General features: G+C 43.6%; 2 long non-coding RNA genes across 2 annotated transcripts; one reads left to right on the top strand and one right to left on the bottom strand.

Annotated features, from left to right (window-relative positions):
• Positions 1 to 263: 263 nt before the first annotated feature.
• LOC309339463 lies at positions 264 to 7593 on the top strand. Its single transcript, XR_014155378.1, has 3 exons — positions 264 to 454; positions 570 to 648; positions 7518 to 7593. It is a non-coding gene; the product is annotated as an uncharacterized lncRNA (long non-coding RNA).
• An 11146-nt stretch (positions 7594 to 18739) lies between these two features.
• Positions 18740 to 20081, bottom strand: LOC309339358. Its single transcript, XR_014155228.1, has 2 exons — positions 19737 to 20081; positions 18740 to 19151 (listed from the first exon to the last, which is right to left on the bottom strand). It is a non-coding gene; the product is annotated as an uncharacterized lncRNA (long non-coding RNA).
• Between the last annotated feature and the right edge of the window lie 2977 nt (positions 20082 to 23058).

The following is a 23058-nucleotide window of genomic DNA, read 5'->3' as shown; positions in this document are numbered from 1 at the left end:
TGATGCTTATGGCAGCCCTGCACAGTAGGCTTAGTTTATCCTTATATTACCAAGAAGGTAAGACCAGTACAAAGAGGTAAGGCTGATGTTGCAACGAATTTACTTGTACAATAACCCTGGGAGCTTTATTAGGCAGAGAGAGAGAGAGAGAGAGAGAGAGAGAGAGAGAGAGAAGGATTCACAGGGCCATCCAGTAATCTCATAGCTCAGGTGTGGCTTGAATCAGCAATTTCACTTGGAACCACTACTTTTCACTGTTTCTTTGTTTTTGCTTTTTGCTTTGCTCTGTTTGAAGCAGAAAAGCAGGCACATACTCGCCTACACAGGAATCTGATCCTTCCCAGTTTGATCCATTGGGAGAATTGTTCAGCAGGGAAAGTAATAAAACCATAGCTTCTCTCTTGCATTTTCAGTGTCTCCTTCACACAAGCTACATGGTTAATAAAACTGGAAGGTGAGTGAGAATAAAAGTGCAAGAATTATGTTTTGGGGTTTGTTTGTTTTGGTTTTTTTGCAGATCTTCCTACCTGCCTCAGTAACAAACCATTCTGCCTTCCCTTTGATTTCAGTGGATCCACTGAAATGCTAAGAAGATTAAGACCACAATCCTTTGCATGCTTTCCTGAATGCAAGCTCTACAGAACACAGGTGGGCCTTACTTCTGAGAAGGATAGACAAGTCTGTCAACTTTTGGTTCCTCTCAGTTTCGCTCTCCCCTTCCTCATTCTTAAGGTTAGCTTGTCCCATTTCCAAACCTATTTGTCACTCCCCTCACCAAAAAAAAGGTCAGCACAAAAATATGTGCACGTTTTCATGCACAGGTATCCTACAACGTATTTTTGAACTTCGGTTTGCTGAATGTAGTCCTTTTGGAAGCAATTTGCCTCAGATGTATTCATTTTTTGTATGCTATTTTCACTCAGGTGAGTTTTTTGTGCCTAATATTTTCCCTAATATTTTCATAGCACTAATTTTTTGCTGGTGGGTGTGTGGTGGGTGTGTGTGTGGGGGGACGACTGCAATGCAAAATGCAAAGATGCTCTATTTCAAAGGACAGCTGTGTCTCAGTTTTCACGTTGGTTTGGGAAGTGTGAATTAGGAAGCAGGCAAAATGAACCCCGCCATTCCCTGCTTCTGAGTGTAAGTATGTAGCAGGGATGAGAATCTTTGGAGCTCTTATTTCTTTTATTTGTTTTTTATACCACCCTACAGTGGTACCTCGGGTTACAGACGCTTCAGGTTACAGGCTCCACTAACCCAGAAATAGTACCTCGGGTTAAGAACTTTGCTTCAGGATGAGAACAGAAATCGCGCGGTGGCGGCTCGGCATGGCAGCAGCGGGAGGCCCCATTCACTAAAGTGGTACCTCAGGTTAAGAACAGTTTCAGGTTAAGAACGGACCTCCAGAATTAAGTTCTTAACCCGAGGTACCACGGTATATCTGCAGATCTCTGGGCGCTTCACAAAATAAAGCTCTTCTCAAGCCACACCCCCTCACCTCATCTCTTCTCGGCCTTCTCGGGTGTTTTTTGCCTGACTGGGATGTGTCCTTGAGCTCTGATAATACCTCTCACTTGCCTGAATGGAGGATACAGAGGGCGAGTAAATTAACCTACTCTACAAGGCTAGAACTACACGAGTTGCTCTTCCTGCTTTTGTTTTGCCTTTGGCTCCCACCCACTGCTGGTCTGTGGCTTGCAAAAGATTGGTCCCTGAATCTGGAAAATGCTCCCCACCCCAGATGTGCTGGAAAACTGCATGGCTGGAAAAACTTGAAGCATCTGAAATGGAAAGCAGGCCCACCAACAAGAACTCCCAGATGAGCTGGGCTCTCCTGTTGCCCTTTCACGTCTCCCCTATGGAGGTTTGAGAGACAAGCCCCATTTCTAAGCAAAACAATTATTTCCTTGAAGGTGATTTGCAAAGCCAGCAATCCAGTCAAGATGCGGGTCAAAAATAACAAATGTAATTAATAAAAAGACCTGGCAACCTTTGCACTACATCAGCCCCAGCTGCCGTAAAGATGACACATTAAAGTCTTGTGGGATATGGCAACGCAGGCTATCTTGAAAAATCACTGCTCTGGGATCAAACAAGAGGGAGGACAAAATTTCCCTTACGTGAGCCAGGCTAGGTAGGATAAATGGGATGGGTGCAGCTTTTTGCAAGTGAAGTAATCACTGGAACAAGTGGAATTGAAAACAGCAGCCAACTTTAGGTTGTATTTCAGCTATGACATACAGTAGACCAATTTCATGTTTTCGCCTTCTGGGCCAGATGGTTGCTGTTGAGCCTAGGGAGCTGCTGAAGGTATCCATGTCTTCCTCCTCTCTTCCCCCATCCTTGCACATGCAAACTTGTTAAGAGTGTTTATGAGTATCTGGCATACATGACAGGATGACTAGGTTGGGTGTGGTATATACTCAGCGCCTGGCAATCCCCAGGACAAAAGTCGCCATTACAGATCAAATTGGCACAATTCAGGGCAAACAGTGGAGTTTACAAAATCTGAGTACATCGCACACCCAACATTAAAATTTAGTGTCAAAGTTTGCCAGGCTGGGATTTTATTTGGCTAGGGGAAAGTTTAGGTGGGGTTCACAAATCTGACAGAGAAGGGGAAAAGTCGAGAGATGTTCAGTCTTCCACTGTCTGCCAGTCACTTGTAATTTAGTTAACTTTATTTAAAGCATTTTTACCCCTGTCTTCAGCTGAATCAGCAGTTGGGGGCGGGCCTGGAAAGATCAGTAACAGAGATCAATAGCAAGAAAACAGGTCCTGCCGCACCAGCTTACATTCTAAAAGACAGAGCACAAAAGAAAACAAGGAAGAGAAATAAAGAAAACTCACCTTGCAGTTTTAGACATGCTTACTAACTTAATCCAGTCCCCCGCCCCCCGCTCACAAAGAAAGTGAGCCAAACTATATGTTCAATGTGACTTTCCAGTTAACGTGCAGGTTTTTGAAAATGTGGGGAGGTTATGCAGCAGGGAAGGCTGATAATGATGCTTTTTTGGGGGGGGGAGGTGTTCGATATATATAAAATGCTTACCACTTTCAGGTATTCCCAGGTGATGTCTGCAGTGTGAAACTTCAAAAGCTACATGCTGTCAGTTCAAACATTATTTTCCCTGCATGGTCTCCCATTCTTTCCCCAGCCAGTGTTACCCCACTCCCATTTTCTAACCAGAAACTCCCGTCTGTCTAATCTGGGCACTCCCAGACTCTCGGTTTTTTTGCAGGTGGAATTCAGGGTGCACCAGCAAAATCAGGTTGCACAATTAAAACAGACCTGCTATTCTTGTGCAACAAACCCACTTCCAAAACAAAAACACTCCAGTTTTGTGTGTGTGTGTGTGTGTGTGTTTTGCATCAAGGAAAGTGACCACTAAACTGCACTGAAAAGGGTGGGATAACAATTCCTTGATCAACATCATCTAACCTTCCCATAAACACACCAGAATGTTTGAGAAGCAGCCAACCTTCCTACAAACCTTGTGGAAAAACAATTCAGATGAATATTCAATAAACAGGTCATCTGAAAGTGAGCTGGGTCTCCTGCTCAGGTTGCCTGTGTCCACAGACCTTCCTGAATCCAAACTAGCTGTCTTATTCGCATAAGAGTCTGCTGGATTAACCCAATGGTCAATGGATGGAGAAAGGTACACACAACAGCCATTGTTGTGCTTGCTCACAGAGAGCGGGCCTATAGCCACCAGACTGCTGACCCTGGTCTATGAATACTTTATTGCTGATCATTGAAAAGCATTAGAAAAAAACAGAATTTTCTAGATGCCTTATACAAGACCCAGAAGTGTATTGTTACACACCACCCTAATCTCTGAGTAGTGTGAGATTCTAGGGGTTTGAGCTGCTTACACAGGTTTCGGTTTCCTTGGAATGAGGGTCAGCGGAGACTGCAGTGTCTTTATTATATATGGTTTATTTACACATATATACAATTCTGTCACAGTGTTCCATTGTGCCAGAAGTGGTTTAGTCATGCTGGCCGCATGACCCAGAAAGCTGCCTGTGGACAAACGCCGGCTCCCTTGGCCTGAAGTGAGCTGAGCGCCGTAACCCCATAATCACTTTTAATTGGCCTTAGCTGCCCAGGGATCCTTTACCTTTACCTTTTCTTTTTTCTTTTTTACAACCTGAACCTTGCTTCTCCCATAGACACAGCCTTGGATCCCAACAGAAATGAGGCATGGCTCTGTCTCTCAGCTGCCCGGCCTGCTTCTAGTTTCCAGCTCACACACAACTCAACTTTGTCTTTCTACCAGCAAGTTGTTGGGGGGGGGACTGGACACACACACAGCTACTGTATTTGTCCTCTGGCAAAGAGCCATGTCCTTTGTTACCTCAACAACACATACCTAGGCCATTACCTAAACAGCCTCAGCCCAGTATACCTGAAGGAGCATCTCCACCTCCATCGTTCAGCCCACACACTGAGGTCCAGCTCTGAGGGCCTTCTAGCGGTTCCCTCACTATGAGAAGTGAAGCTATAGGGAACCAGGCAGGGCGCCTTCTCGGTAGTGGCGCCCGCCCTGTGGAACACTCTCCCATCAAGGAAATAAACAGCTATCTGACTTTTAGAAGACATCTGATGGCAACCCTGTTTAGTAAAGTTTTTAATGTTTGATGTTTTATTGTGTTTTTAATATTCTGTTCGGTGCCGCCCAGAGTGGTTGGGGAAACCCAACCAGATGGGCGCGGTATAAATAAATTCTTATCCTTATCCTTATCCTTATCCTTATCCTTATCCTTATCCTTATTACCATTACCATTACTAGGAAACTGGCCTGGCTACCCCAGCAACTGAATCATTGTTGGATACAGGAATTGAAAGGGACTTAGGCATAAAGTAATGGAATATTCAGTGAGTCTGGAGTTTACCTTTGTCTGCCTTACTTTAAAAAGAACCTGGTTAATGCGAGTTTTGAAATAACTGTTGCACAAGAGCCCCACGTCAGTCAATTGTTTGATGTGGTTTGGTTTTTAATTGTCCACCATTCTATTCCTGCAAATAGAAATGCACTATTGTATGGATCGCACATAATGGGAGAATGGAGCACGACCAGGAGCACATCTCTGCCACTTACATAAAGGATGCACAATCCCTCCTTATTTGTATCTTGAGTGTTGGCTGGAGTTCTTTAATTTTGACATAATAGTAGCGCAAGCAACAGACAAAACATGGGCCTCATTTCAAACAGGTAGGTATGTCTTGGCAAACGCTGTGACATTGGTGCTTGCAACTACTGCCAGCTGGCCCCAGTTGTAAAGCGGTGTTTGAGCAGGATTGCTTCCTCAGCCTCACAGCGCTTGGCGCCATGGCCCTTGGCTGACTGATGAATGAATGAACAAGGGCTTTGGTGAGTGGGAGCCTTCAGTCTCAAGCTGCGCTGCCAATGGCTGGATACAATAAACACTGTGAAGGGGGCATCGATCACATTTAGCTTCATGCCAACAGAAAGAAGCATTTGCAGCCTCCTGTATGCATGCCTACCTATCCATGCTTTTTGAAAAATGCATGCTAATCTTCTGCCTGGCAGCAAACATGAAGGAGGCCTTCCTAATGGTGCAGCCGTGCTCACTCTGGGCATTCAGCTTAGAGATGGGTTGAGCAGCCAGAAGCATCATAGCCAGACACTGGAGAGACCTGGTAGGAGTAAGCACGGACCAATGGTATCAAATAGTATGGGAGAAAACTTAGTAGAGAAACTAACCAATACACTGAAACTGACACGGGGTCAAATAGAAGAAGACGCCTTCACCCCGGTATGGTTCCCCTTTATCACATACACAGCCCAACAAGACAACAACACGAATCCGCTGACAGCATACGAATCAATCTGGCTAACCTGATCCAAACACACACACACCTCACTCTTACACAAAAACAAATCTCACTACAGCCAATCAAAGACAACCCCACCCTAACCCACTCACCATTCCCTCTCCCCCTCTTTCCCCCTTTTCTTCCTAACCTAACACTGTATGTAACACTAATGTCTCACAACAAATGAAACTGATCTGTAATAACACAACTTGGAAAAAGAGACAGTTTTTTGTAAACTAAGAAATCTTTATTTTTAATTTTTTTAAAGATGCGTTGAGCAGCTAATTCAGGGATCAGCAAACTTTTTCAGCAGGGGACCGGTCCACTGTCCCTCAGACCTTGTGGGGTGCCAGACTATATTTTGAAAAAAATTAATAATGAACGAATTTCTATGCCCCACAAATAACCCAGAGATGCATTTTAAATAAAAGCACACATTCTACTCATGTAGAAACACACTGATTCCCAGACTATCCACAGGCCAGATTTAGAAGGTGATTGGGCCGGATCCGGCCCCCGGGCCTTAGTTTGCCTACGCATGCAGCTAATTCCATCTATTTTGATCTTGCTGGCTTTCAAGCATAGGTATTTCCCATCCCATCCTATTCCATCCCATCTCATTGCATCCCATTCCATGCTCTTATATAAAAACCTACCCCATTGGAGGTGTTTTGTGCATATTTTCTTAAGTAAACTCTGTCCCCCGCCTGCTCACCAAACCTCACTCCCCTTAGAGCTTCCACACACATCCATCCTAAATCCCCCTTTCACCTTCCCAACCCTATTTTTGAAGCCACTTCTATCTTCTGATCTGCAGTCCCACACATTTCCACCTTCACCCTCATGCCCATGCCCATGCTTTCCCCTCCTGTTGTGCAATCCCACCTTGCACACAGACAACCCCATGGTGAACTTTGATGTCTTCCTCTTCCTACACATTGCAACTACTAAGCACCCCTGTGTTAACTTGCTAATAATATATCTCTTCCAAACTATGACATGGAATCTAGAACTTCATGTTGAAGACAGCATGGTGTCAGGATGCTGTCAGCCGATCCCGGCTGGTTGCCCAGGAAAATATAAAGACAAGGGAAAGTTTTTTACAGTCCTTTTTTATTCCAGTCTTTACAGAGAGAGGCTGCATAAACCAGCCTCTTGGATAATGGCGTTGGACCGAGTGAATCTCCATCCCCCGTCTCTCCCACTTCCTCATTCATCATTTTCATCATCTCCTCCATGGATGCTGCTAGGTGCCCTCTGTCTTTGAGCTCTTTGCTCTCCTACTTTTAAGGCTCGCTGGGTTCTGGGAGACGGAGGGTCTGGAATGCTTTCTAATGACGATTCAGCCAGCTGCAGCTCTGGCTCTCCCATTGTTTCTCAACTTTCCCCTTCATCTGCCTCTGAGCTGTGACCTCTTGCAAACCCCTGTTGTAAATCTATACTGTCTTCTTCCTCCTCCTCCCTGGAAGGGTCAGGCTGAGGAGGCGGTCTCCACCATTCTTCCTCTGCCCAGTCCCTCACACAGAGTGTACAGTACAGCCTACATATGTTGCGGTGTATATGTGTAGGTCCTTGTGCAGACATCTTGAACACATGGTGGTTGAACACAGAGAGGGTCAGCTATGTGTATGCTTGTAAGTGTACATTTGTCCATCCCCCCCCCCCCCAGACATGTCCAGGATTCCAATGGAGAAATTACCATCCAGAGGCAAAAGGTCTGGATTTTTGCAAACAGAACCAGGAAGCTCAACAAATTTTTGCGTCCAGATTTTCACTTCTTGAAATAGGGCCACCCGAGTATAGAATGTATAGAGTTAACTTTTGCTTTGGTGGAGTAGGGAGTAAGGATGGCTATGTTCCTACTGCACCACCCTTTTCCCTTCACATTTTCTGCAATGTGGCTGTTTGTATATCATGTTAGAGAAAGGATGGCTAAAACTAAGGACAGGCGGGCAGAGGATGGGGGACAGGAGAGAGCTTCAAAATGTGCCTTGGAAGGAGAAGCCTGAAGCCTGGGATGAGAAGATAAAACACTGGTAGTGGTGAACTTGTTACAAATTAGTAAAGAAACTGGATGTCACGAGGAGGATTGAATACACGTGGCAGAGCTCAAGATGAGGAATGACATCCATTAAATGTGTCCATTTTTGTTCTGGAAAATAGGAATCAATCCTGCAAGTTGCCAGTCCGTTCAACAAATCAATCAATAACTTGAGAGACAAGATGGATGTTTTACCTGACAGAGCACCTTGATTAGGACAGAGCTGCTGACTAGTTACCATCCGGGACATGCCCTCTGGTTTTGAATCAGCTCTTGGGGAGTATCATTTTAATGGCATGGCAGCCGCAATAAATTCCTCCAGAATGAGCAGGATATCGTAAAGATGGTGTTCTCTGTATTGGGAAGTTTTTTATGTTTGACGTTTTAGTATGTTCTGATATATGCTGGGAAACCCAGCCAGAAGGGCAGGGCATAAAACAAAACAAAACAAAACAACAACAACAATAACAATTTAGCCCCCAAATGATCTCAAGGCAAACGGAAAACTCTGTGGTTTAATCTACAGCAGGTTTTCTGAAACTAGGGCTGTTTTTGGACTCCAACTCCCATCATCCCTAGCTAGCAGGACCAGTGGTCAGGAGTGATGGGAATTGTAGTCCAAAAACAGCTAAGATCCAAGTTTTGGAAACCCTGACCTACAGCCACGTAGTGCTCAGATTAATAAGAGACACTACTTGCCGGACATCATGCTGCAGCACTGCTGTACTGTAGAGAGTGGAGCCTGCGATGGTGGTGGAACCTGAGAGAGAACTGGGTGGAGCAATTGATGCAACTCTTAGCTTTGTACAACAGAGTGCATTCCAGCCTTGCCCAAGTCCAAGGTTTCTACACCCATCCACCCATGTGTCTCCATCTTCCATCCATCCATCCGAGCAAAAGGTAGTATCACCGTACAAAAGCCACATTCCAGTCGACCAGAAGCCCTCAAGGACGGTGTGAGAAGGCCCATGAAGGGTTGGCATAGGGTTGGCCAGACAGTGGGTTGGCATAGGGAGAATCAGGAAGGCCAGAGAGAGACCTGAAGAGCTTCATTCAGTCCCTAGGCCTGGCATCTATTACCCCAATTTTATGCTCTATTGTTCTTGATACTGAAACAGATGAACTTGGCCTTTGCTGTGTCAGATGATGGTTCCATCTTGCCTAGTACTGAATGGTAGCAGTTGCAAAGGTCCTGTTCCCAGCCCAGCAACTGATGCCTCCTTAACTAGAGATGACATGTATTCTACCACTGATCTTCAACTTCTCCTATGAAAACAACACACAATATCATTCACGGGCTCTGGTGCTGATTTTCTGAAGTACCCACAATCCCCTTCTCACACTTGTTTTATTTAGCTGTTTAGATGCTTTCTTTAGATATCTTGCATTTGTCAGTGAAAACTGACTTGGGAAGTACCTGAGTGCTGTGTTATCTTACACACAGGTAACCTACTGTTAGTCCTTTCCTTCCTGCCACCATAATGAATGGAGCAAGCACTGGACCGGGGGTGGGGTGGGAGAAAGGTGAACACAGGTGGGCCTCTTTGCAAAGTCTCCTGAACAGCTGGTGCAAAAGAATAGCCAGGAAGACAGGAGTATCATTTGGGCTGAATAGAAAATGTCTGCCTTCAAATCCTACAGCAGCTATAATATGCAAGAGCTTGGGTTTCTAAGACCTCCCTACTCCCTGTTAACAGATGGCTCAGTTTCTCAGCGCGACAAGTATTGGTCTCCGTGTCAATGAGGATGCTGTAAATTTAGCCTGTATTCAGCAAATGTCTACCTTAAGTCAAAGCAATTTGTCTGGAAACCAAAGGAAATGCAGCAGATCTATGGGAATGGTCTTCCTCTGAATAATCAGAAGTTGGCCAGAGAACTGGTGAAGAACAGTGGTGAGGAGTATGAAGAAGCTCTTGCCAAATGTCACTCGGAATTAAATCATGAGGGACATATGTGAAGTCACATCCACAAACTGTAGCATGCCGACCCTCCCAACTGCTGGAGCTTGCAGTGATTTTCTTTTCTCCCCTCATCTGGGAAAAGAAGGGAGTCTCATGAAAGGGACAACTAGTCTCGTTAGGAAGAAGCAGAGTGAATTGCATCCCCAGAATTTGTGGTCACTGAATATCATATTCAGTAACCAAGCTGGTTACATTCATAACAGCCAAAAGACATCACACTTTGGTTAGGGAATGCAGGAGGATGAAAACACTGCTTTACTCTAAAGGGTTTCCAACTTTTCACATTTTAGGAATCAAGGCACACAGAATTCTTGCATTTTAGAGGGGATCCTGTTAATATTCTCAGTTTACTACTTTCCTCATTGCCTCTCTAACATTTCTATTTGATGTATGTTAGAAGAGTTGGAGGCCTACATTCTTTTTCACTTCAATAAAATTTTGCACAAAATGGGTGATGGAATTTGTTTATAGCATTATGAGGTTCTTCAAAATTACGAAGTAACATTTATCTGGAATACCACCAAACCCCCCCCCCCCATTTTAAAACCACACAATTCACAATACTGAAATGCAGTGGCAGAGATTTTTATTTCTATTATTTTGCAGGGTGGTTCTATCCATAGCAGGTGGCATGTTGGGATGGCAATGTTGCCTTGACCTCCAGTTAGTTGCATTGCTGCTGCTTAAAGGTAAAGGTAAAGGGACCCCTGAACATTAGGTTCAGTCGTGGCCGACTCTGGGGTTGCGGTGCTCATCTCGCTTTATTGGCCGAAGGAACCGGCATATAGCTTCCAGGTCATGTGGCTAGCATGACTAAGCCGCTTCTGGCGAACCAGAGCAGCACATGGAAACGCTGTTTACTTTCCCGCTGGAGCAGTACCTATTTATCTACTTGCACTTTGACGTGCTTTCGAACTGCTAGGTTGGCAGGAGCAGGGAGTGAGCCACGGGAGCTCACCCCATTGCGGGGATTCGAACTGCCGACCTTCTGATTGGCAAGTCCTAGGCTCTGTGGTTTAACCCACAGCGCTACCCGCGTCCTGGGTGGTAAATATAGAAGGGAAAGTGGGAAGTTTGGCACAGTGTTGATGCAATGTGTTGGCTCAGCTGCTGTGTTTCTACCACACAAAACTTCCTTTGGCTTTGGTCCTCTACCTCCCAGTAAGGACGAATAATGTGATCAAACTCGATATCAGGTAAGCGCTTGAAAACAACAAATGGACCACACTCACATCATCACCAAAACTCAGAAGTCCAAACTACGCTGTGCTTTTGAGATTCTTGAATCTACATTTGGGGTTTTTGTGTGTGCTTCAAATCTGCAGCAGCTGGAATTTAATGTTGCTTCTCTGTGCATTACAGCATCAAGACCATAGTCCGTGTTAATGTTGGGAAATGTTTATGGAATAAATTGCAGAAGCCGATGTCCCCAAGGAATTGAGGCCTATGCAGTTATACTTCCAAAACAACACAAGGTGCGCACTGTTATAGAATGTGTTCATGTTTGTGGTGGCAGGGAGGAGAGTGGGAGAAGAAAAGTTTGTATCTGTAACTACAAAAAAAAACATTTTTTAATTTTTATTTTTGGTCTTGAGCCAACAGTGCCATGGAATGTAAAGCTTTCTCATCCAAATGAGAGTGTCCCTATTAGTTCCACTGATGCCAGTAAGAATGAATGAGGTCAATGAATCACCTCAAAGGAATTCTTGGCCCTTTATATGATGGCTCACAACTTTCTTCTTACACCTCCTTAAATGCTAAGATTTCTTTGTCATTTGTTTTGGACAATACTACCTCATAAAAAATACAAAAAAAAAAAAAACTTCAGCTTGAAAGCCTGCATGTATAAAACAACCCATTCATCACCTCAATAACCCGGTTCATACATTGCTTTTAGAATGGATAGCTCAGTTGGTTAGAACATGGGGATGCCAAGGTTGCAGGTTTGATCTCTGTATGGGACAGCTGAATATTCCTCCATTGCAGGAGGTTGGACTAGATGATCCTCAGGGTCCCTTCCAGCTCTACAGTTCTATAATTCTATGATTCTACATACATTGCCTTTGATAATGTATTCTTTACGAAATATATGAGAGGTGTATGCTTGGTAAAGCTTTGCCTGCGATAGCTTCTGTTGTGACGTGGGGTTTGTGATTTCAGCTCTCTTGACATAATATGCTGGAGACAGTTCTCTAGTAACACTTCTTTATTAAAGCAACAAGACTGAGACCTGAGGAGGGGAGAGCTACATTTATAGGGACAGGGAACTAGCTAGAAAGGATTCATTTTGGAGGGAACAATATCAGGCAATCACAGTCCTGCCTTTTGGAGGAAACCAATAAGTCAGAGGATCCAAATACAGCAGCTTAAATGAACCAATAGTAGCTGTACCCTCTGGAACCAAAAGGCAGTTACTTTACCCTAATGCAAATACAGACAATAATAATACAGATATAAAATCCTTTGACTCAATACACAACAGCTTCTTTCTGCAACTAACTAGCATCCAGCTAGGATAGCAGCATTTCTCCCCAATCCTAATTTAATTTGTTTTTTGTTGGACACGGACCTGAAGAGCCACATTATGTATGCCACATCCACCTGCTGCTAATAAGTAGTTCCTTGCAAAAACGACCCGAGACTTAAGAGAACAGGCACCCAAGAGTTAAATAATAAACCTTCAAGCTAATGGGCAGATTTTGCCAGGATTAAAATGAAGGAACCACATATTCATTCTTTTCCCTGAAGATGAAACAATAAATCATAATATTGCTACAGGGATGGCAGAGTGGGAAATTAAGAAACAAGAAAGCTAGGTTTGCAGGTCCCAATCTGCCTTCTTGTGCTTGTGGGAACCAAATTTTGCTTCCTGGCCAATAGCTGGCTGAGATGGCAGTACATCCAGTGTGATTTTTGCGCTTTCAAGAAGGAACAAGAGGGGGAACAAAGGCGATCATTCTCATTGTTTTCATTTGCTCCAAAAGCACACTGCAAGATGAATATGTGTCTGATAACCTGCAAGTTATGGCAAAGAGGTGACAGCAGTTGTAAACAAAGAGTGAAGTGGCCAATCCCATGACAAGATCCAATGAGATGAGCAGTGGATCGCTGGCTCAATTGGCTGATTCTGGTATCAGCCAGGTTCAGCCAGATCCCCAACCCCAGCTCAACTGAACATTTGCTGGCGTAACCTCTCATCCCACAGCAAATCCCCCAAACGGGGCATTCTGAGGTTGTGGTGGACATAAAACAATAGAAGCAGGAACTGAATCCAAAGTCCATTTACCTTGGTCATTTGACCTGGCAACCTGAGACAGGACACTATTTTAGAGGCTTGTTTTTCTCTCTGTCAGGCTTAGGCAGAGCAGCAACAGTAGCCCTGCTGCCAAATGGGGTTTAGAGCTGGTTAACTTTATGCCAGCTTAACTCACGGTGGCTTGCTTCATGCCAGTTTCTTGTGCGTAGGCTTACACAGTTTTATTCTTAAGATGAGCCATGGCACATTAGGGATGGATAAGGAATTCAGTTCACATTTAATGGGGAACCAACCTATCAAATTCTCTTTTTCTCATATAACATAAGAACCAAAATACAGCCGCCCTTCGCACTTATTCAGATTTTGGGGTGCAGTTCTCCAGCCAAATAATGTTTACGGAAATGTATACACACAGCTTTTGCTATCTACCTGCTCACTATGCAAAAATTCACTTCTCTGAATGCAAAGAATTACAGTCGTACCTTGGTTTTCAAACAGAATGCGTTCTGGGAGTCCGTTCGACTCCCAAAACCATTCAAAAACCAAGGTGCGGCTGTCCTGCAGCCAATTGGAAGCCTCAGAAGTGGCACTGGATGTTCGGCTTCTGAAACTTGTTTGAAAACCGGAACACTCAAATCTGGGTTTCGATTGTTTGGGAGCCGATTTGTTCAAGAGCCAAGGCGTTTGAGATCCAAGTTATGACTGTATGCCCAAATTATGGGGGGGGGGGGGCAGAGGAGACAGTACTCAGTTAACTGAGGTCCTGCACCCCTCCAGAAATCTCCTAAAACAACTTTTCTACCCCTCTAACAAAAATCCTGGCTATGCCCCTGGCCCAAACCTCACTATAAATGCCTCAGACCCAGGTATCGAGACATCCAGAGTTTGCCAATTTCTTTACTTCCTTGCTTGTTTGTGCTTTGGTGGTGGCTGGCAGCAGGTATGGAGGGAGCAAGCAGGATAGGACAAACCAGTTTTCCCTTTGTCTCTCTTTTGCTGGTTGTCTGCATCAATTTCAAGAAGAAACCCTGGGGAGGGGCGGGGAGAGATCAGACAAATCCCTAATTAGAAATGTTCCCATAGTAGCAATCAGTGGACATTGCGGACTCATTGTGCAAATGCTCACCTAGAGAATGATTTCCAAGGAGCGCTTTGTGTTCAGTAAGTGGGACTTGCGTGTATATTTGGGGAAAGTGTGCAGAAAAAAATTATCAACCTGTGAGTTGATATACAAAAATGCATTACTTTAGAGAAATTGCTTGCAAAACTGTGTACATTGGTCAAAACTGAATGCAAAAATGTGTTTATTAGGAGAAAATCATACCAAAGTCTGTTAAATTTGTGAGAGGATGAAAAAAGAAGAAGAGAAAGTGCATATTGCTGCAGAAAAGGGGAGAACTGAATTTAAGATTGCTAAAACAAGAAAACATGAGAAGAGAAGACTCCCTGGAAAAGACCCTGATGTTGGGAAAGATGGAGGGCACAAGGAGAAGGGGACGACAGAGGACGAGATGGTTGGACAGTGTTCTCGAAGCTACCAGCATGAGTCTGACCAAACTGCAGGAGGCAGTGGAAGACAGGAGTGCCTAGCGTGCTCTGGTCCATGGGGTCACGAAGATTCAGACACGACTAAACGACTAAACAACAACAAACAAGAAACTGAGAAAAGTGTAACTGAAAGATCCTTCCAGAATCTTGGAATGTATGCTATCAGTCATCATAGACAATACTGAGCTATAGGGCCTGAATCCATTATAAGGTGGGCCAACAGTGGGGTTTTTTTTAAAAAAAACACCTTTCCTAGATCTTCTCAAAAACCCATCTCTTAGATGTTTTCCAACACACAGGTGTTGGTGTCCCTGAACTGGGAATGAAAGCAGGTTGGCAAAGTGACTTTGAAGGGAACAAAAGAAAGGGAAGGTTTAAGCAGCTTCTCCACCCTCCTAAAGAACCAGTCCGCTCCTCAAACTGAAACCGCCTCCAACGGCTTGTTATAAAGAAAAGCAATAATGGGAGTGTGTGTAATGTGTAGTTTAGTCCTTGGGATCAAAAGGCTTACAGCTGGTCTGTACTTATGGATGTGACATGAGTTTTTCACCCTTTACCCCATGCCCTTGGCACATCACTGTTATGATGTTACATCACATGGTGATTAGTATGTGCGTGTTCTAGTGCCAAAGTTGAAACTCACCATGAAGAAAGTGAGAAGAGGCAGAGATGGCAACACCATGTGAAAATCAGCCCACAAAAGTTATTAATTTGGTCTAAATCAGGCTTCCTCAAACTCGGCCCTCCAGAAGTTTTGAGACTACAATTCCCATAATCCCTGACCACTGGTCCTGCTAGCTAGGGATCATGGGAGTTGTAGGCCAAAAACATCTGGAGGGCCGAGTCTGAGGAAGCCTGGTCAAAATCTTACACTGACACTCAGAGATGAAAAAGGAAGAAAGAAATGCATTTGGACTGGTTGCCTGCCACAGCCTTCCAGTTGATTGCAAGCAAGTTGTTTTGATATACAGTGGTACCTCAGTTTATGAACCAAATCCAAGTCCGTTCTTAAACCAAAGCCGTTCTTAAACCAAGGAGCGCTTTCCCTAATGAGGCCTCCTGCCGCCAGTGCCCTTCCACAGATCAACTTCCGTTCATAGACTGAGGTAAAGTTCTCTAACTGGAACACTACTTCCGGTTTTGCGGCGTTCTTATACCGAATAGTTCGTAAAACAGGGCTGTTCCTAAGGTACAGGTACCACTGTACAACTTTAGTGATCTCAATGTTTCCACTGGCATAATTATTCTGAGCTTAAGTGACCAGTGCCGATAGACTGTAAGTAAATATGCAGAATAAAAAAAGAAAAAGAAAAACTTCTTTGCAAGTTTTGCCTGGTGGGAATACAATCTCCTCCAGATTCACCTAATCTCCTGAATAATTAAGAAACAATTTCATTAAGTGATCCTATTATTGTAGTGAATAAAAAAGCATTTATGTGGAGCCAAGAATTTAGGCGGCGCTCGTACTGCATCCACAGAGGAAGGGCACTTCCCACTTCGGTTATGCCTTCAGGGAGGAATGTTTAATCAAATATGTGCACTTATTCACAGTGAAGTAGGTAAAGTGCACATTAAGCAATGCTGTCTAAAAGGTAAAGGTAAAGGTACCCCTGACAGTTAAGTCCAGTTGCAGATGACTCTGGGGTTGCGGCGCTCATCTCGCTTTGCAGGCCGAAGGAGCCGGCATACAGCTTCCGGGTCATGTGGCCAGCAAGACTAAACCGCTTCTGGCGAACCAGAGTAGCACACAGAAATGCCATTTACCTTCCCGCCTGAGCGGTACCTATTTATCTACTTGCACTGGTATGCTTTCAAACTGCTAGGTTGGCAGGAGCTGGGACTGAGCAATGGGAGCTCACCCCGTTGCGGGGATTCGAACCGCCAATCTTCTGATCGGCAAGCCCAAGAGGCTCGGTGGTTTAGACCACAGCGCCACCCGCATCCCTTTGAAATGCTGCCTAGTGGGCAACAAAAGCATCCTCATCCAGCGGATTTGCACATTTTTGCAATTTGAGTCATGTACAGCAAGGGTTCTGATTCACCCCACCCTTCTGCCACAGCCTCATAGGCTGCTTATTCCACCCTTGGGCACCAAAGTCCCGGTCTCCTCCTCATGGTGGCAGTGTGGGATGTAAGCATCCAAAATGCATAGGTAAAGGGGTTAATTGCAAGGGCTGTAGAACACAATGCTATCATGCACTCTGTGGCAGTTCTGGCAGTTGGTACAGTTATGGCAGGTGAATTGTCTTAACAGGTAGAGCAGCAGGAATGTTATGTTGTGCTGCTGTCCTCCTCAGCCTGTAGCAGTTTAACCAAGGTAAGTAGTTTTAGCAACCTAAGTATCTGTATTGTATATTTTAATCTGCAAGTGCAAGTACAGTGATACCTTGGTTTTTGAACATAATCCATTCTGGAAGACCGTTCGAGTTCTGAAATCTTAGAAAACCAAGGTGCGAAGGGCAACCTGTAAATTTGATAGAGAGAATTGCGAAAACCTCAGCGGAAGCCATTCGACTTCCAAGGCGCGTTTGAAAACAGAACCATTTACTTCCGGGTTTTTGGCATTCTGGTTCCAAAACGTTTGTCAACGGAAACATTCAAAACCACTTTACTGTACACTAAGTTAAAGTTATGTGTTATTTAAACCAGGGCTGCCACACTTCCAGAAATTCCTGGACATAGTTGGGATTCAGCTGTCAGAAACAGTGCCCAGGCAAAAATTGCTTAAATGTCCGGGAAAATCTGGACGTATGGCAACCCATGTCGGAAGTGTAGATTTTGGTGAATTTCCTTAAAAATAGCTCCAAAACTTCTCTCTTTTTTGAGTTTTTGCAACAACTTAGTCCCCAAAACTTTTGTGTCTAGATTTTCACTTTTTGAAATATGGCAACCCTAATTTAATCTTTAAAAGAGTGTAGTTTTTATAGGAGGAAAAACAACAAACAATGAACCAATGAAAGGGTAAAATAACCTAGGGCTGTCTTTCACATATTCTGCAAATGGGATATGGAGTCTAATTCCCTCAGAAAGAGCACCAGAGATTCCCCTCTTCAACAGTGGGTTTCCATGTCTCCCATCCCAGCTGTCCTTGTCTAACACAGGATTGCCTTAGACTAGACCCTCCAGCTGTTTTGGGACTACAACTCCCATCACCCCTAGCTAACAGGACCAGTGGTCAGGGGTGATGGGAATTGTAGTCCCAAAACAGCTGGATGGCCAAGTTTGGCCATGCCTGCCTTAGACAGACAGGGGGCTGTAATTCTCCCACCAATGCCTTGGTTCAACTTCCTCAAAAGCCCTCCTAGATCCTTTGAAAACTTTTTGCAAGGCACTTTGGATGTGTGCACATGTGTCTCAACTGACCAGGCCCACCAGTAACTAGTCTCCAGTACAGGAAGTCAGAAAGACTAGGTCTTGGGGTGGGTGCACTTCCAGCTGCAAGAGAATCAGCTGACTTTACAAGCCAGTCAGGACCCACCAAGCTCCGTAAGACCCTTTGCAGCCCAGGAACTGGTTGCCCTGGAAAACAGATGTGTGATTTAATTTGTGTGTCAAGAAGCACAAACATTGTTTTGAAATGTCAGGCGTTTCATGGGTAAAGTAAGCACTTGGGTTCCAGCCTTTGACTACCTGCAGAGAGTTGCTACTAGTAAAGACACTGAGAAGCAAAAGTAGATTTTGCCTTTAAGGAGGAAACATCTTGTCTTCGTTCCAGAGACTCCATCAAAGATAGAAGAATGGGAAAAGCCCCAGAGGAGAGATTTTATCACGGCCCCAAATCTTTGCAGCGTCAGCAACTCTTCATTGTGAATCTCAGGGAACTTGTTGATCATCTCAGAGACCCGGCGTGTGAAAAGAGCTTTGTATTTCATCCCAAGAAAAATCCAGCATTATTTAATAGCCCTCCTAATCACCAAGAAAGAGGGCATATTTTGTCAATGTGCTCCTCTGGAGTTGATGAAGGCCAAAGCCTTCCCTGACCACAGAAATCACTGGGGGAAATCTTGGGCAAGTTGTGGGGGTTTAGGGCCTTGGTTTCTCCTCTAGGAAATAAAGTTGACGCAAAAAAGTGCATTATTGCAAAGAACATTTCGTTCATTCTATGTTATGACCAAGCACAGAATTGAAGAGTTGTAGAGGTTTCCAAAGGCCATCTATTCCTGCCAATGCAGGAAACCCAGGACCAGAGAACATGCCTGAATAGGTGGCCAGTCAGCCTCTGTTTAAAACAGAAGTAAACCTTGAAAATTTATATGCAGGCTTTCCAAAATGTTGCTGGAGATACCATGTGTGTGTGTGTGTGTGTGTGTGTGTGTGTGTGAGAGAGAGAGAGAGAGAGAGAGAGAGAGAGAGAGAGAGAGAGAGAGAGAGAGATTATAGTTGAATTTTGGCTTTTAAAAAAATCATAGATGATAATTCTCCACCAAAATTTCCCTGAGTCCCATTTGTGTTCTTTGTCACTAGATGTCACTGCACGCACAAGTGTGTTGCTGAAACCTGCAGAAAAAGAAAGAAAAAAGTTGGGTGATCATTTGACAGTATTCCAGAAGAGTGGTCCTGTTAGTCTGATGTTATCAAAAATGACAAAGAGTGCCTTGGTACTTTAAAGACTAGCTATTTTAAAGATTTTGATTGGCAGCAAAATGCTCATCTAAACAAATACCCTGGATGTCATTTTAGAACAGGGATTACTAATTTACGGCCTTCTAGATGTTGTTGGACCATAGCTCCCATCATCTCTGATCGTTCTCCATTCAGACTGGGATCAAAGGATATTACTGGGTCACATTCAGACCATACATACGAAGCACTATTTTACCACTCTAACAGTCATCCCAAAGAATTCTGGGAACTGTCCTTTTTTAGGGTGCTTCAAGGAACCCGGGTTTCTTTGGGGGAAGCCGTGACTGTTAAAGCGGAAGGGTGCTTTAGGAGGATGGTGTGGATCATTTCCCAGTACAGGTAAATGATATACAATGAAATGAAAAGGATGATTAAAATAACGTTTGTAAAAAAAAAAAAGTCTGGGTGACTGTCACAGGGACAAGTACAGGTGAGCATTGCTACTCCTGTCCAAATTACCTTCTCTCTTCCTCTCCAAGTACTGGGTGCTTCCTCCTATCCTTCCTCTCTTCTTCTGGAGTCTCCTCTCAGCTGTTCTACTGCTGCTTTGCCCATCAGTTGCTGCCTAGTCCATCTCTTCTCTGTACTCTGCCCTCAACCTGTGACGGTTACTGCACTTTGAAGGCTCACCATTGAATTTGGGGTGCCAGGCTATACTTGCACCTACCATCTGCACACACAGCTTGCTGTGGTCTGGTTTTTTCCTCTCCTCTCCTGGCCACTGTGACCTCATGAGGATGCTGCCTCCCTGAAGGAGAGAGAGAGAGAGACTGGCCATTGTGACCTCATGTTGATAGTGGCCAATGAAGGAGAGAGACTGGTCATTGTGTCCTCTTGCTGATGTTGTCCATTTGAAGGAGAGAGATTGGCCATTATGATCTCATTCTGGTGCTGATAACAATATGAATGATGAACAGTAATACAGGGTATTATAGGGGCATTATTTGGAAATTTTAGGGACAGAACTACCCAAACTGTTCAGAAACTTATTCATATATGTGACTAAAGTGGCCACAATGTTACTTGCCCCCAAAAAGAAAGAAGCAGAAGTCCCAGCAAAGGAAGAATGGGTGCAAAATTGCCCTTGAAATTGTAGGCCCCAGCCATGGTGGAGAGCAGCCACTTGAAAATTCAACCCCACTACACACAAACACATACCAGAACAAACATAGCTGGGAACAGGAGAGGGTTTCATTTAGATGGGATGAGCAAATACACACAATATTTGTAAGAAGCAATCAAGGAAATTGAACGAATTAGAGGGAAGAGGGAGGTAAAGGTAAAGGGACCCCTGACCGTTAGGTCCAGTTGCAGACGACTCTGGGGTTGCGGCACTCACCTCGCTTTATTGGCCGAGGGAGCTGGCATACAGCTTCTGGGTCAAGTGGCCAGCATGAATAAGCCGCTTCTGGCGAACCAGAGCAGCGCACGGAAATGCCATTTACCTTCCTGCCGGAGTGGTACCTATTTATCTACTTGCACTGTGACATGCTTTTGAACTGCTAGGTTGGCAGGAGCTGGGACTGAACAACGGGAGCTCACCCCATCGTGGGGATTCGAACCGCCAACCTTTTGATCGGCAAGCCACAGTTTAGACCACAGTGCCACCTGGTCCCAATAGGGGGGAAGTTGCCCACAAATACTTTTTGGCTGGATGGCCTGATCAGGCAATTGGATTTTCATTAAGTGTAAGAGGCTACCATTAAAAAAAGAGAAAACTTCTGCATCTGTACCTGGTACAAAGCTTTTTGGTTCACCTGAACCAGATGCCAGCACAGCCATGCAGTCGTACCCCCAGGGATGCTTTACCTGCCCTGCCAACTCCACCATCAGTGGAAAAGCAGCATCAGCACCCAATTCAGGTGAGATCTTGCCAAAATTGTGCATATTCCACAAGTTTTTGCATTCTTCCTTTGCTGGGACTTCTGCTTCTTTCTTTTTGGGGGCAAGTAACATTCTTGCCACTGTAGTTGCATATATGAATAAGTTTCTGAACAGTTTGGGTAGTTCTGTCCCTAAAATTCCCAAATAATGCCCCTATAATAATACCCTGTATTGAAGAGTCGGTGGAAGAAAATTGGAAAAAGTTGAAAGATTATTTACAGAAATATTGTAAAATTAATGAATGTTAGAAAAATGATGGAATGAAGTTATATGGCTTTAGCAGAAATGTTATAAGGAATTAGGTACAGACAGATTGTAAATGTATTAAAGGGGGAAAAAACAAGGTTAGAATATGTTAAGATAAATTACAGGACAGAAAAGGAATTGCTGAAACAGTTAATTGAAGTGGAATACAAAAAAGGGAGGTGCGAGGAGGTCGCTGAAACAAGTGAACGAAAGTTATGATATTGAAATTAATGGATGTGTTTTTAATTGTTTTTGTTTTGTTTGGTTGATTCAATGTTTTAGGGTTTGGGTTGTGTGGTGTTTTTGTTTTTGTTTTGTATTGTATTGTCTTGTTTAATTCTTTTTCTTTTCTTTTGTAATCTTTAAACTGCTAATAAATATTATTTAAAAATAATAATAATACCCTGTATAATTATTCATCATTCACATTGTCATCAGCACCAGAATGAGATCATAATGGGCAATCTCTCTCCTTCAAATGGACAACATCAGCACAAGGACACAGTGACCAGTCTCTCTCCTTCATTGGCCACTATCAACATGAGGTCACAATGGCCAGTCTCTCTCTCTCCTTCAGGGAGGCAGCATCCTCATGAGCTCACAATGGTCAGGATCTGGGGGTTTTTTGCCCATGTAAAGAATCTCATTTTACATTCTGAGCTGAAGAAGAACTTCTTTGGGGACAAGACATGTGATTCATAATACAGAAGAGTACATGAGCTGGAGAAATTCAGAGCCAGATAATTATTAACTTCACTGACATCTGTATTAAGAATATTGATGTGAACATCTTATGATTGTATCTAGATTCCTTTTTGTGGATGGTATTTTATTTTTTATTTTTAAATGATATTTTATTCAATTTTACAAAAGAAGAAAAGACAACAAACATCAAAACAGCAACAAACATCGACAAAACAACAAAAACAGGCGATCAAAAAAGAACCAAAACAACAGAAGAAAGATAGAAAAAATGTTACAGACCTAAGAAAAGTTAAAAAAACATTTAACATAAAAAGAAATAAAAAAGAGCTCTTTTCAAATACATATCCTTGATAACCTTATTTTCCTGACTTCCACCCGCCTTCCTTTCTTGTATTCCACTTTAAAATTAATTTAGCAAGTTCATTCTTATTAATTTTATCCTTTAAACATTCCTTCACATATTAGATTGTTCTGATTTTCATCCAATATCTATCCCTTCTTTCATACTCTTATTTATCTTATTCACTAGAACCCCTTCGTTTCATTTCAATGTCCTCAACATTCAAAAATTTTACAATGTTTTTGTAGATAATTTTTAAACTTCTTCCAATCCTCTTCCACCTGCTCTTCTCCTTGATCTCGTATTCTGCCGGTCATTTCTGCCATTTCCATATAGTCCATTACTTGCATCTGCCATTCTTCCAAGGTGGGTAGATCTTGTGTCTTCCAGTGCTTTGTGATAAGAATTCTTGCTGCTGCTGTAGCATACAAAAAGAAAGTTCTATCCTTCTTTGGCACCAAGAATGGATGGTATTTTATTGCACTCCTGTGCATGGGAACATGCCACATAGAAACATTCTTGATGAAACTGTATATGCATTAAGATTTCAGCAATGTGCACTGATAAAACACTACACAAAGAATAATATTGATGCAGTTATACGTA

The sequence above is a fragment of the Podarcis erhardii genome, assembly GCF_964252035.2.
Source record: "Podarcis erhardii genome assembly, chromosome: 3".
Lineage (NCBI taxonomy): Eukaryota > Metazoa > Chordata > Lepidosauria > Squamata > Lacertidae > Podarcis > Podarcis erhardii.
This window is presented reverse-complemented; position numbering and strand designations above follow the sequence as displayed.